This window comes from Ranitomeya variabilis, chromosome 4 (genome assembly GCF_051348905.1).
Source record: "Ranitomeya variabilis isolate aRanVar5 chromosome 4, aRanVar5.hap1, whole genome shotgun sequence".
NCBI lineage: Eukaryota > Metazoa > Chordata > Amphibia > Anura > Dendrobatidae > Ranitomeya > Ranitomeya variabilis.
Window position 1 is genome coordinate 678912611 of NC_135235.1, and position 13952 is coordinate 678926562.

Consider the following 13952-nt stretch of genomic DNA (forward strand, 5'->3'; position numbering starts at 1 on the left):
GGGGTGCGCGGAGCGGAGCCACGTGTGTACGAGGTGCGCGGAGCGGAGCCGTGTGTGTACGGGGTGTACGAAGCTGAGCCGTGTATGTACGAGGTGTACGGGGCAGAGCCGTGTGTGTACGGGGTGTACGTACTGTAGCTGTTTGTGTACGAGGTGTAAATATAAGAAATAATGGCTTGTCTATTAAATTACTTAGTTCTCTTAGTACTCGTGGGTGTATGCCATCCGGACCTGGAGATTTATCTATTTTAATCTTATTTAGCCGGTTTCGCACCTCTTCTTGGGTTAGATTGGTGACCCTTAATATAGGGTTTTCTTTATTTCTCGGCATTTCACCTAGCATTTTATTTTCCACCGTGAATACCGTGGAGAAGAAGGTGTTTAATATGTTAGCCTTTTCCTCGTCATCTACAACCATTCTTTCCTCACAATTTTTTAAGGGGCCTAAACTTTCACTTATGATTCTTTTATTATTGATATAGTTGAAAACAAGTTTGGGATTAGTTTTTTCTCTCCTTAGCAATGTGCTTCTCCGTTTCCTTTTTGGCAGCTTTAATTAGTTTTTTAGATAAAGTATTTTTCTCCCTATAGTTTTTTTAGAGCTTCAATGGTGCCATCCTGCTTTAGTAGTTTAAATGCTTTCTTTTTACTGTTAATTGGCCCACTTACTTCTTTGTTTAGCCACAATGGTTTTTCCTATTTCTTGTCCTTTTATTCCCACAAGGTATAAACCGCTTACAGTGCCTATTTAGGATGTTCTTAAATATTTCCCATTTATTATCTGTCTTCTTATTTCTGAGGACATTGTCCCAGTCAACCAGATTAAGGGCATCTCTAAGCTGGTCACACTTTGCCTTCCTAAAGTTCAGGGTTCTTGTGACTCCCTGACAAGGCCCCCTAGCGAAAGACAGGTGAAACTGTACAATATTGTGGTCGCTATTTCCTAGATACCTGACGACCTGCAGATTTGTTATTCTGTCAGGTCTATTAGATAGTATTAGGTCTAAAAGTGCTGCTCCTCTGGTTGGATTCTGCACCAATTGTGAAAGATAATAATTTTAATAATAATTTCTTGGTTATTAGCAGAAACCTGTTGCCTTTATGGGTTTCGCAGGTCTCGGTTTCCCAGTTAATATGTGGGTAGTTAAAGTCCCCCATAACCAGGACCTCATTATGGGTTGCAGCTTCATCTATCTCCCTTAGTAGTAGACTTTCCATGATTTCTGTTATATTTGGGGGTTTGTAACAGACCCCAATGAGAATTTTGTTACTATTTTTCCCTCCATGTATTTCGACCCATATGGACTCAACATCCTTATTCCCTTCACTAATATCCTCCCTTAAAGTGGACTTTAGACAAGACTTTAAGTAAAGACAAACCCCTCCTCCTCTCTGATTTTTATGATCCTTTCTAAACAGACTGTAACCCTTTAAGTTAACTGCCCAGTCTTTCATCTAACCATGTCTCGGTTATTCCCACTATGTCATAGTCACCTGTAGATATTTCTGCTTCTAGTTCTTCCATCTTGTTTGTCAGGCTTCTGGCGTTTGCGAGCATGCAGTTTAGAGTATTTTGTTTTGTTCTAATCTCCTCCCTGTGCATTGCTTTAGAAATTTTCTTACCTCCCTTCCTATGTTGTCTTGGGTCTTCTTTGCCGCACCTCATATCCTTCATCAGTATATTTTCTGGCTTTATGTTCGTGGCTAACGTTTTTCTTCCCGTCCCCTCTTCTTCTGGTTTAACACCCTCCTGATGAGTGTAGCGAGTCTTGTAGCGAATGTGTGTTTCCCAGGTTTGTTGAGCTGTAGTCCTTCTCTGGCGAGGAGTCCGTTGTACAGGTAATTCACACCGTCGTCCAGGAATTCGAATCCTTGTAGTCTGCACCATCGCCTTAGCCAGTTGCTCGCATCAAGGATCAGGTTCCATCTCCTGGTGCCATGCCCGTCTACTGGAAGGATAGAAGACAAAACTACCTGTCCATTCAGTTCCTTTACTTTCTTCCCCAACTCTTCAAAGTCCTTGCAGATTATCGGTAGGTCCTTCCTTGCTGTGTCATTGGTGCCAACATGTATCAGAAGAAATGGGTGGACGTCCTTGGAACTGAAGAGCTTTGGTATCCTATTGGTCACATTCTTGATCTTCGCACTTGGGAGGCAGCATGCTTCTCTTGCGGTTATGTCCAGTCTGCAGATGGCTGCTTCTGTGCCTCTCAGTAGTGAGTCTCCCACCACTACCACTCTTCTTCGCTTCTTGGCTGTACTCTTTGTTGTCACTTCTGTGTGTTGCTGTGTGCCCTTTTCTTCTTTGCTTGCTGGTAATGCCACATACTTAGGTGTGCCATCATCGTTCTCCACAAGGCCTTGGTATTGTTTTCTCAGTTATGTGGTTGGTGACATCTCCATGGTTTTCTTGCTTCTTTTGGTAACATGCTTCCACTCATCTGCTTTAGGAGGTTCTCTGACACTCTTTTCATCTTCTGTGACCAGTAGAGACGCTTCTGTTCTGTCTAGGAAATCTTCATTTTCTTTGATGAGTTTCAAAGTTGCAATTCTTTCTTCCAGACCCAGCACCTTTTCTCCTAAAAGGGCCAGTAGTCTATACTTTTGGCAGGTGAAGTTAAATTCTTCTTCTGGTTGGTCTGTGAACATGTAGCACATGTTGCAGCTCACTATGTAGGTTGTCATATCTGTTATGTTGCTCCTAGATCCTTCTGACTTGCTGGGTGTCTTCCTTCTTGTGTAATCTACTCAATCAGCCAAGTTTCCTTGCAATAATGTCCTAGAGACAAAAATTTGCGCGGTTTGGCGATGCTTTCCAAGCAGCTGATCCCAGCTGTACCCAATTATCTTTTTGCTGAGAGAGACTCTTTGCTTTTCCCAGAAGGCACCTGGAATCTGCAAATTGTCCTCCTCAAGCTTCAATCCCTGGTGGTGCATGGAGCGGAGCCGTGTGTGTTCGAGGTGCGCGGAGCCACGTGTGTACGAGGTGCGCGGAGCGGAGCCACGTGTGTACGAGGTGCGCGGAGCGGAGCCACATGTGTATGAGGTGCACGGAGCAGAGCCGTGTGTGTACAAGGTACGCGGAGTGGTGCCGCATGTGTACGAGGTGCGCGGAGCAGAGCCGCGTGTGTACGAGGTGAATGGAGTTGCATTTGTAAGAGGTGTATGGAGCGGAGCCGCATGTGTACAAGATGAACGAAGCGGGGCCGCTTATATGAGTTTTATAGTAGTATAAGTTGATTGAACATAAAGTGCCAAAGTGTAAAATCCAATAAAAAATATGAAATATATAATTATAATCAAGTGATCAGAAATAAGGCAAAATTTGCTAATAAATGAGCTGTGGGCAGTGATAAGCATGTGCAATGTATGAACATATATGATGGAGGATATAGAAACACCCTATATAAGCGGCATCTTCCCCTTGGAAGAATTGTCAGTGAGACGTGAGTTGGGGTTTCAGCCTGGGCATCCGCACTTCCACAGATTATCCTCCTTGACTGTTTTTCTTCATTTCTATGGAAATCCTTCAGAACCAGGAGCTATTTCATTACATCAGGCTAGCATACCTTTTGAAGAAGGGAAAGAGGGACAAAGTCTGCGGCGCGCGTAGCGTGGCGCGGCAAGGCAAATTTTAGGCCACGCCCCTGACCACCCCCATGTCACAACTAGTCACACCCATATCCACGCCCCAATCGCACCCATTTAGCACTGCTGTTCACACTAATTGGTACTGAGGGCACAGTGGCTGGTACTATGGGCACACTGACTGGTACTGAGGAAAAGAAAAAAAGAAAGAACAGAGAAAGAGAAAAAAGAAAGAAAGGAGAGAAAGAAAGAAAGAACAACAGAGAGAGAGAAAGGAAAAGTACAGAGAGAAAGAAAGAACAGAGAGAAAGAAAGAACAGAGAGAGAGAGAAAGGAAGAACAAAGAGAAAGAAAGAGGAAAGAAAGAACAGAGAGCAAAAGAAACAAAAGAGAGAAAGAAAGGAGAAAGAAAGAACAGAGAGAGAAAGAGGGGAAAGAAAGAACAGAGAGCAAAAGAAAGAACAGAGAGAAAGAAAGGAGAACGAAAGAACAGAGAGAAAGAAAGAGGGGAAACAAAGAACAGAGAGAGAAAGGAAGAACAGAAAGAAAGAGGGGAAAGAAAAGAGAGAGAGAAAGGAAAAACAGAACAAAACAAAGAACAGAGAAAGAAAGAAAGAACAGAGAGAGAGAAAGAAAGAGGGGAAAGAAAGAACAGAGAGAGAGAAAGAAAGAACAGAGAGAAAGAAAAAGGGAAAAGAAAGAATAGACAGAAAGAAAGAGGGGAAAGAAAGAACAGAGAGAGAAAGAAAAGAGAGAGAAAGAAAGAACAGAGAGAGAAAGGAAGAACAGAGAAAGTCGGGAAAGAAAAAGAACAGAGAGCGAAAGAAAGAACAGAGAGAAAAAAGAAAGGAGAGAAAGAAAGAGAACAGAGAGAGAAAGAAAGAGCAGACAGAGAAAGGAAGAACAGAGAGAGAAAGAAAGAGGAAAGAAAGAACAGAGAGCAAAAGAAAGAACAAAGAGAAAGAAAGGAGAAAGAAAGAAAGAACAGAGAGACAAAGAAAGGGGAAAGAAAGAACAGAGAGTGAAAAAGAAAGGAGAAAGAAAGAACAGAGAGAAAGAAAAGGAAGAACAGAAAGAAAAATAACAGAGAGTGAAAGAAAACAGAGACAAAGAAAGAGGGTTAAGAAAGAACAGAGAGAGAGAGAAAGAGGGGACAGAAAGAACAGAGAGAGAAAGAAAGGGGAAAGAAAACAGAAAGAAAGAGGGAAAAGAAAGAAAGAACAGAGAAAGAAAGAGCGGAAGAAAGAACAGAGAGAGAAAGAAAGAGGGGAAAGAAAGAAACAGACAGAGAAAGACTGGAAACAGAGAAAGAGAAAGAAAACAGAGAGAAAAAAAGGGGAAAGAAAGAACAGAGAGAGAAAGAAAGAAAAGAGAGAGAGAAAGGAAGAAGAGAGAAAGAAAGAACAGAGAGAGAAAGGAAGAACAGAGGGAAAGAAAGAACAGAGAAAGAAAAAAAGGGGAAATAAAGAACAGAGAGAGAGAAAGAAAGAGGAAAGAAAGAACAGAGAAAGAAAGAGGGGAAAGAAAGAACAGAGAAAGAAAGCGGGGAAAGAATAGAGAGAGAAAGAAAGAAGAGAGAGAAAGAAAGAACAGAGAGAGAAAGGAAGAACAGAGAGAAAGAAAGTCCTGAAAGAAAAAGAACAGGGAGCGAAAGAAAGAACAGAGAGAGAAAAAAGAAAGAACAGAGAGAAAGAAAGAACAGAGGGACAAAGGAAGAACAGAGAGGGAAATAAAGAGAGGAAAGAAAACAGAGAGCAAAAGAAAGAACAGAGAGAAAGAAAGGAGAAAGAAAACAGAGAGAAAGAAAGAGGGGAAAGAAAGAACAGAGAGAGAAAGAAGAAAGAAAGAGGGGAAAGAAAAAGCAGGGAGAGAAAAAAAAAGAAGAGAGAGAAAGAACAGAGAGAGAAAGAGGGGAAAGAAAAAGAACAGAGCAAAAGAAAGAACAGAGAGAGGGAAAGAAAAAAGGGGGAAAGAAAGAACAGAAACAAAAAAAAAAGAGGGGAAAGAAAGAACAGAGAGAGAAAGAAAGAAAGGGGAAAGAAAGAACAGAGAAAGAAAGAGGGGAAAGAAAGAACAGAGAGAGAAAGAAAGAGGGAAAAGAAAGAACAGAGAGAGGAAAAAAGAGGTGAAACAAAACAGAGAGAGAGAGAGAAAGAAAGAAAGAGGGGAAACAAAGAACAGATAGAAAGAAAGAAAGAGGGGAGAGAAAGAACAGAGAAAGAAAGAAGGAAAAGAAAGTACAGAGAGAGAGAAAGAAAGGGGAAAGAAAGAACAGAGAGAAAGAGGGGAAGGAAAGAACAGAGAGAAAGAGGGGAAAGAAAGAACAGAGAGAAAGAAAGAACAGAGAAATAAAGAAAGAAAGGAGAAAGAAAGAATAAAGAGAGAAAGAAAGAACAGAGAGAGAAAGAAAGAGGGGAAAGAAAAAGCAGAGAGAAAGAAAGAACAGAGAGAGAAAGACAGAACAGAGAGAGGGAAAGAAAGAGTGGAAAGAAAGAACAGAGAGAGAAAGAAACAGGAAGAAAGAGGGGAAAGGAAGAAAGATTCTATAAAGATACTATAGCAGCCCGGCTCCCATTGTAATGCCCACCTGAGCCTCCTACACCAATCAGCAATGCCCCTCTAGTCATCCACCATAATGCTCTGTAATGCCATCACACCACACTGCACCCAGTACCGCATTACCGGTCTGCTGATCGGTCACTCCCTCCTCACTGAAGACATGGAATGGGATAACATAGGCATAAGACTTTGGCCACCATGACAGAAGCGCTCACTGAGCAGCAGGGCAGGTCCAGTACAATTATCTTGGTCCCCAGTAGTACGTCACTCCGCCGCCTGCCCATTACATGCTACACTTTACCAGCCTCTGTGTCCCGCTCATCTGCTCCGGTATGTACCGTACACATGTGACATCATCAGCACGTCTACCAGTGGCGGGAAGTGCTGCGGGTATCGCTGCCCAGACGCCGGTAGCTATGGCAACTAACTGCCTGGTGAGGCGAGGCTGCCGGCGGGGTGTGTGGGCAGCGGGGTATACGGCTGTCGTGTGCGGGTGGCGCAGAGGACCAGAGGGTACAGTGGTTGCACTCCTGTGTGACTGTCCATGGGAAAAGTAAGCTCCCGGCCGGGGCAGACTCTCAAAATCTGGACTGCCCTGCTGGATCCGGGACGGTTGGGAGGCATGGGCCAGATTGACCAATCACTCTCTGTACTTTATTTTGTGGTGCATCCACCCATGACAATTCCTACCTCACATCCGTCCACCTCTGACCATTCCTACCTTGCATACGTCCACCTTTGACTTTTCCTACTTCACATACATCCACCTCTGACATTTCCTACTTCACATACATCCACCTCTGACATTTCTTACCTCCCATACATCCACCTCTGACATTTCCTACCTCACATGCGTCCACCTCTGACATTTCCTACTTCACATACATCCACCTCTGACATTTCTTAACTCCCATACATCCACCTCTGACATTTTCTACCTCACATACGTCCACCTCTGACATTTCCTATGTCACATACATACGTCCACCTCTGACATTTCCTACCTCACATACATCCACCTCTGACATTTCCTTCCTCACATATGTTCACCTCTGACATTTCCTACCTCACATATGTCCACCTCTGACATTTCCTACCTCACATATATCCACCTCTGACGTTCCTACCTCAGATACGTCCACCTCTGACGCTTCCTACCTCACAAACGTCCATCTCTAACATTTCCTACCTCACAATAGTTCACCTCTGAAGCTTCCTACCTCACATACGTCAACTTCAGACATTTCCTACCTCACATACAGTCACCTCTGACATTTCCTACCTCACATACATCTACCTCTGACATGTCCTGCCTGCCTTACATACATCCACCGCTGACATTTCCTACCTCACATACATTCACCTCTTACATTTCCTACCTCACATACTGTACGTCCACCTCTGACATTTCCTACCTCACTTACTTCCACATCTGACATTTCCTACCTCACATACTTCCACCTCTGATATTTCCTACCTCACAAACATCCACCTCTGACATTTTCTACCTTACATACATCCACCACTGACATTTCCTCCTTCATATACATCCACCTCTGACATTTCCTACCTCACATACTGTATGTCCACTTCTGACATTTCCTACCTCACATACATCCACCTGTGATGCTTCCTACCTCAGATACGACCTTTTCTAACGCTTCCTACCTCAAATACAGTAAGCCAACCTCTGACACTTCCTACCTCACATAAGTCCACTTCTGACACTTCCTACCTTGCATACGTCCACCTCTAATGCTTCCTATCTCACATACAGTGGAGGAAATAAATATTTGATCCTTTGCTGATTTTGTAAGTTTGCCCACTGACAAAGAAATGCACAGCCTAAAATTGTAAGGGTAGGTTAATTTTAACATTGAGAAATAGAATATCAAAAATAAAATCCAGAAAATCACACTGTATAAATTACATAAATGTATTTGCATTTTGCAATGTGAAATAAGTATTTGATCCTCTAACAACCATTAAGAGTTCTGGCTCCTAAAGACCAGTTAGACGCTCCTAATCAACTTGTTACCTGCATTAAAGACAGCTGTCTTACAAAGCCACCTTTACAAAAGACTCTTATCCACAGACTCAATTAATCAGTCGGACTCTAACCTCTACAACATGGGCAAGACCAAAGAGCTTTATAAGGATGTGAGGAACAAGATCACAGACCTGCACAAAGCTGGAATGGGCTACAAAACCATAAGTAAGATGCTGGGTGAGAAGGAGACAACTATTGGTGCAATAGTAAGAATATGGAAGAAATACAAAATGACTGTCAATCGACATCGATCTGGGGCACCATGCAAAATTTCACTTCGTGGGGTATCCTTGATCATGAGGAAGGTGAGAGATAAGTCTAAAACTACATGGGGGGAACTCGTTAATGATCTCAAGGCAGCTGGGACCTGTAAGGTTCCCCTGCTCAAGAAGGCACATGTGCAGGCCCTTCTGAAGTTTGCCATTGAAAACCTGGATGATTCTGTGAGTAATTGGGAGAAGGTATTGTGGTCAGATGAAACAAAAATTGAGCTCTTTGGCATTAACTCAACTCGCCATGTTTGGAGAAAGAGAAATGCTGCCTATCACCCAAAGAGCACCTTTCCCACTGTCAAGCATGGAAGTGGAAACATTATGTTTTGGGGGTGTTTCTCTGCTAAGGGCACAGAACTACTTCACCGGGGGATCAAATACTTATTTCTGACTGCAAAATGCAAATAAATTTCTATAATTTAGTTAAATTTTTGATATTCTATCTCTCAATGTTAAAATTAACCTACCCTTAAAATTAAAATGTTACAAAATCAGCAAGGGATCAAATACTTATTTCCTTCTCTGTAACAAAAAAAAAGTGAAACTCATTATATACTCCCTGATAAAAGTTATGTCGATTATCCATGTTATGTAAATAAAAGGTTATAACCTGACGTTAACCTTATCCATTGGTTGTATACATTATTCTTTTGAGAGCTGAAACCCTCCAAAATGTGGTTTAGGTTAAGAAAATAAATTGGCATCAATGCTGAAATATTGATCAGTTAATGAACACAGAATGGTCAGATTTTGGCAAGACAAAAGTTTTGTCTCCTGGTCATATAATGCACCCTGTCCTAGTTTAAATCCTCACCTGGGCTCAGTAAATGATCAGTTAATTAGTGCGTGTGTATAAAAAGAAACCCAGCACCCCAGACCTTCACTTGAACTGCAACTTGAGCTTTGACAACATGCCAAAAATCCACCCTGCGACCAGTACCTGGATTATCAAGAGGCTGAAGACCAGATCCACTGCAGAGGTTGCTGGCACCTTTAATGTGTCTCAGCGTCAAGTACAAATAACTAAAAAAAGATTTGAAGAGACTGGAGATGTGTTTCACAAGCCCTGGTCCGGCAGACCCTGCAAGATAACTGCTCAGGAAGAATGTTTGTTGGTTAGAAATCCAAAGCAAGCCCCTCTTCCACTGCAGCAGAGCTCCAACAGGCCTGGTCACCTCAAGTCCCTGTGTCAACTAGAACAGTTTGTAGGATTCTGTCTCGAAATGGCCTCCATGGTCGAATCAGTGCCCAGAAGCCAGCACTAAACAAAAGGCAAATAAAAAACTGTGTGGCATTTGCATTTGTAACACAGCCTGCTAAACAGATGGATGCTGGAAAAGTGGCAGAAGGTGGATTTCTCTGATGAATCTTCAGTAGAATTACACCACAGCCGCCGCAAATACTGAAGGAGACCTACTGGAGTCCGTATGGATCCAAAATACACCCAGAAAACAGTTAAATTTGGTGATGGAAAGATCATGGTCTGGGGTTACATTCAGTATGGGGGTGTGCGAAACATTTGCAAGGTGAAAGGCAATATCAATAGCCTAAAATATCAAGAAGTATTAGCTACCTCTTATATTCCAAATCATAAAAGGGGTCAAATTCTGCAGCAGGATGGTGCTCCATCTCATACCTCCATCTCTACAACAAAGTTCCTCCAGGCAAAAAAGATCAAGGTGCTCAAGGACTGGCCAGCCCAGTCACCAGACATGAACATAATTGAGCATGTTTGGGGTAGGATGAAAGAGGAAGCTTGGAAGACAAAACCAAAGAATCTAGATGAACTCCGGGAGGCATGTACGACTGCATTCTTTGCTATTCCTGATGACTTCATTAATAAATTGTATGAATCATTGTTGACCCGCATGGATGCAGTCCTTCAAGCTCATGGAAGTCACACAAAATATGAAATATGACTCTAATAGCACTACAACTTCATTCACCAATGTTATGCAACATATATTTGTATTTTAAGTTAATTATTTGTTTGAATATCACATTACTTTCTGTGGGCGACAAAACTTTTGTCTTGCCAAAATCTGACCATTCTATTCTGACCATGATGATCAATATTTCTGCATTGATGCCAATTTATTTTCTTAACCTAAACCACATTTCGGAGGGTTTCAGCTTTGAAAAGAATAATTTATACAACCAATGGATGAATTTAATGTCAGGTTATAAGCTTTTATTTTCATAACATGGATAAGCGACATAACGTCTGTCAGGGAGTGTATAGAGTCATTACAAACAGAGTTGAAGTGTTTATTTCTGTTAATGTTGATGACTATGACCTACAGCCAATGAAAACCCAAAAGTCATTATCTCAGTAAATTAGAATATTTTATAACACCAGCTTGAAAAATGATTTTAAAATCCAAAATGTTGTCCTACTGAAATGCATGTTCAGAAAATGCACTAAATACTTGTCCGGCGTTCCTTTTGCATCAAATACTGCATCAATGCGGTGTGGCATGGAGGCGATCAGCTTGTGGTACTGCTGAAGTGTAAAGGAAGCCCAGGTTGCTTTGATAGCAGTCTTCAGCTTGTTTGCATTGTTGGTTCTGGTGTTTCTCATATCCCTCTTGACAATACCAGGTGAGTTTGCTGGTCTACCAAGTACAGTGATACTGTTGTTTGTAAACCAGGTATTGGTACTTTTGGCAGTGTGGACAGGTGCCAAGTCCTGCTGGAGAATGAAATTTCCATCTCCAAAAAGCTTGTCGGCAGAGGGAAGCATGAAGTCCTCTAAAATGTCCTGGTCAATGGCTGCACTGACTTTGGTCTTGATAAAACATAGTGAACCTACAACAACAGATGACATGGCTCCCCAAACCATCACTGATTGTGGAAACTTCACACTAGACCTCAAGCAGCTTGGATTGTGTACCTCTCCACTCTTCCTCCAGACTTTGGGATCTTGATTTCCAAATGAAAAGCAAAATATATTTCCCTATGTAATGTGTCAATGACTGCCTTCTGGACATCTGTCAAGTCAGCAGTCTTCCCCATGAATATGGAGCCTATTGAAACAGGCTAAGAGACCTATGTAAATGCTTAGGAAGCATTTGCAGATGTTTTTTGTTAATGATTCTAAGTTACTGAGATAATGACTTTTGGGTTTTCATTGGCTGTAAGCCATAATCATCAACAGAACACTTGAAATAGATCACTCTGTAATGACTATGTAATATAGAAGTTTCACTTCTTGTATTGAAGAACTGAAATAAATTAACTTTTTGATGATATTCTAATTTTGTGAGAAGCACCTCAATATATATATTTTATTTCAATTGTTTTGTTTCTGTATGAATTTGATATTTAATCTTTTATTTTTCCTTAGAATTTTCATTTCAAACCAGGATTTGATTAATAACCTCTTATTAATGTAATTCAAAATAAACTATTAATTTACGGTATATACAGTTGTGCTCAAAAGTTTACATATCCCGGCAGAATGTTTGCTTTCTTGGCCTTCTTTCAGAATATGAATGATAGCACCAAAACTTTTCTCCACTCATGGTTAGTGGTTGGGTGAAGCCATTTATTGACAAACTACTGTGCTTTCTCTTTATAAATCATAATGACAACCCAAAACATCCAAAGGACCTTGATCAAAAGTTTACATGCCCTGGTGATTTTGGCCTGATAACATGCACAGAAATTGAGACAAATGGGTTTGAATGGCTACTAAAGGTAACATCCTCACCTATGACCTGTTTGCTTGTGATCAATGTGTGTGCATAAAAGCTGAGTTTCTGGGATCCAGACTGACTCTTGCATCTTTCATCCAGCTACTGATGTTTCTGGATTGTGAGTCATGGGGAAAGCAAAAGAATTATCTATGGATCTGTGGCACACCAGGAATCCGGGAATCATTGGGGTGATGTCATGCCTGGAAGCAAGGAGGGGTCCCCTTACCAGGTAACACTAGCATCCAACACTTTTCCTTACTTCAGACCAGAAGGGGAAGCTCTAACACCTGGTTTCAGGGGAGCTTCCCTATAAGTTCTGGCCTGGAGGTGGAGTTAGTGTAGTTTGAGTTAAGTCTGAGAGTGAAAGGAGAGCAGATTTAGAGAACCTGGGGAGTGGAGCTGTAGCTAAGCTCACTCCAGAACAGAGCACTGACAAAGAGGATGCCAGAGTCCTTGGCTGTGTGGGTGCTGTACGCCTGGAGAGCTAAATCTGGAGGGCAGGAGACTGCAAGCTACCTGGCCATACTGAACACCCGGAGGCACCCCAGCAGACCAAAAGCCTAGGGCTGCCAGTGAGAAGGCAGTGCTCATGATAGGCTCACACTGTCTGCCATACAGGTTAGAAGCAACACGCAGGAGAGGAACTTGAGCAGAGCTTTAAGCAGCAAGGACCTAAGAGAGCGCAGCAGGAAGGCCTCTGAACCCACCTGGCTAGGTGGATCCTAAGTTGCTTCCAGGCTGCCCGGACCCCATCATCACTTTTTACCCGTGCCCCGGATTCAACCTTCAGCTACCAAGTAAAGGTAAAGAAGACTACAGTCCTTCTGTCCTCCAGTCATTTCCCGCACCCTCAGTCCTGCCCCCCAACGTTCACGATCCCTTACAAAATTATACCGGTATCCCTGGGGCCCTGCTTCACCTGTGGGGAGCAGAGCCATCTCAGCTGCATCAGCATCGGCCCAAGCGGTCTCCCAAGGGCCACAGACTGGGTCACTGCTGCCGTAACAACCCCAGAAGAACTGCCGACCCGGACCGAGCACCCTGCGGCCCTAGCAGCCATCGCAGATCTACGGGAAAAGGTAGCTGAACTGTATAAAACAGTAAAAGGATACAAAAAGATATCCAAGGAATTGATAATGCCAGTCAGCAGCGTTCAAACTGTGATTAACAAATTGATAATCAGGGGCTCTGTAAAAAAAACAAAACCATGATCAGGTAGACCAATAAAAATTGCGTCCATATCTGCCAGGAAAATTGTTCAGGATGCAAAGAAAAACCCACAAATAACATCAGCTGAAATACTGGACTTTCTGAAAACTAGCGGTGTGGCTGTTTCAATGCACAATAAGGAGGCACTTGAAGAAAAATGGGCTGCATGGTCGAGTTGCCAGAAGAAAGCCACTGCTGCGCAAATTCCACAAAGTATCTGGCCTACAATATGCAAAACAGCGCAAAGACAAGCCTAAAAACTTCTGGAACAAGATAATTTGAAGTGATGATACCAAAATTTATCTTTTTGCCCACAACTAAAAATGTTACATTTGGAGAGAGGTCAACAAGGCCTATGATGAAAGGAACACCATTCCTACTGTAAAGCACGGAGGTGGATTGCTGATGTTTTGGGGATATGTGAGCTACAACAGGACACAGGAAACTTGGTCAAAGCCGAAGGAAAGATGAATATAGCACATTATCAGCAAATATTGGAGGCAAATTTGAAATCATCAGCTCGGAAGCTGCGTATGAGACGTATTTGGACGTTCCAACATGATAATGATCCAAAAC

At 42.3% G+C, this 13952-nt stretch overlaps 1 protein-coding gene across 1 annotated transcript in view; it reads left to right on the plus strand.

The window, feature by feature from the left end:
- LOC143766340 (uncharacterized) overlaps window positions 1-13952 on the plus strand; it is a 393805-nt gene that overhangs the window by 85709 nt on the left and 294144 nt on the right. The window lies entirely within an intron of this gene.